The sequence below is a fragment of the Arachis ipaensis genome, chromosome B04, assembly GCF_000816755.2.
Source record: "Arachis ipaensis cultivar K30076 chromosome B04, Araip1.1, whole genome shotgun sequence".
Taxonomy (NCBI): domain Eukaryota; kingdom Viridiplantae; phylum Streptophyta; class Magnoliopsida; order Fabales; family Fabaceae; genus Arachis; species Arachis ipaensis.
Genome location: NC_029788.2, coordinates 122,505,846 through 122,507,458, shown reverse-complemented (window position 1 = coordinate 122,507,458; position 1,613 = coordinate 122,505,846). Strand labels below are relative to the sequence as shown.

Sequence of the window (1,613 nt, the reverse complement as noted above, 5' to 3'; positions counted from 1 at the left end):
TAGAACGTAGAACGAATTTATTATAGAATTTAAAATTTAAAATTCAAAATTTGTGGTTTAAAATTTAGGATTTATAATTTAAAATTTATGATTTAGAATATAAAATTTCTGGTATAGAATTTGGAGTGATGGTGGTTGGCCGATGACGGATTGCCAGCGGCGGCCAATAGTGGTTGACGGTGACTGTTGGTGGCGACCATGATGATTCATCGCGAGTGGTTGAAATTGTTGAATATAAAAAAAAAATAAAAAAGACAAAAGAATAACTGAAAAAAATATTATTTTTATTTTTTAGATTTGTTGGTCAATCCAATACTCGTTGGCGAGTCATTCAACCAAGGTTTTAAGTTTTCTCTACTAATAGTTACGTGAAAAATTTTAGGAAGTCAACTATAGTATAAGTCAATTAAATTATTTTTTATTTTAAAATTTAAAAAATTAAGGTAATGATGAGTTATTTTTTATTTATTTTATAATAAATCTGTTTTTTAATTAGTTGATTAAAATTTTTAGTTAGTTTTCTAGCAAAACTGGAGTTATGTATGCTACATACCAAGGTTGCAAGAATACATGCTTCAGCGGTAACATATGTTTTGTGATAAATTCTAAGAATTCTAAGGTATTATTTACGTGTTTGGAAGATATTGTCATTTTTCTTGAATGGCTAAGAGTGATATAATTCTTTATTTTTTATTTAACAGTTATATACATTATTTAATTTAAAAAAAAAAAAAACAGATTAGAATTGAGTGAGAATTATTATTCCTTTTATCTTTGCAAATATTTCCCTCAAGTTCTTCCTTTTTGTCCATTATGTGCCCTTAGGTCATATATACTTTCCTTCTCTAGGAGGAAGAGTGGATAAACTCTTCCTAACATAGTAACATGTACGAATCTTCATGGAGAAATAAGATAAAATATGATGAGTAAGAAGGAACGAAAAAGGAGTTAGCTAGGGATGATGGATGATTCTGTGATGAAAGAATAATAACTTCTTATCCTATATATATATAGAAGAAAGAATAACCTCCTTTTATCTTATTAGAGTATGTGAGAACTTTTCCTATAATAGTGTACCCCGACAATGTTCCATCTCATAGAATTTTGAATTTCAATATAATTATATTTGCGGTCGAATTATCATTGGACAGATAATCATTATCCATTCATGATTAATTTATCCATATAGTAGTTAACAGCTTTGAATTACCTAAAAAGAATATGATATTTTTGTCTTAACCAACTAAACCATGCATGCCATTGCATTGATCATTTATGTAGTTTTTCTTTAGTCTTGTTAAGTATTTTTATCCGTCTAATTAAATTAGTGCAAACTCAACAAATAATATAATATTTAGAGTAATGTTAGGGGTCAGCAACATTTGTTATTGGTAGCCATCAATTAGCCATCAATGATCATTTGATGGTGTGAAATTTCATCCAATGGCTCACCTTTCTCTGCTGATTATATGCTGGCCAAAATGCAATAAAATTGCTGGCCCCTAGACTTTTCCTTAATATTTATAGATATACATATAAAATTACATATTTTTTTTTATAAAAAATAACATCAAAATTTTTAACTAACATAGAAATTTTTTAATTTTAACACA

At 27.4% G+C, this 1,613-nt stretch overlaps 1 long non-coding RNA gene across 1 annotated transcript in view; it reads right to left on the bottom strand.

Moving 5' to 3' along the window:
* LOC110270784 overlaps window positions 1,380-1,613 on the bottom strand; it is a 16,116-nt gene continuing 15,882 nt past the window's right edge. Inside the window, exon 3 of the long non-coding RNA XR_002360417.1 lies at window positions 1,380-1,513. This is a non-coding gene — a long non-coding RNA (uncharacterized LOC110270784). The remainder of the gene's footprint in view (window positions 1,514-1,613) is intronic.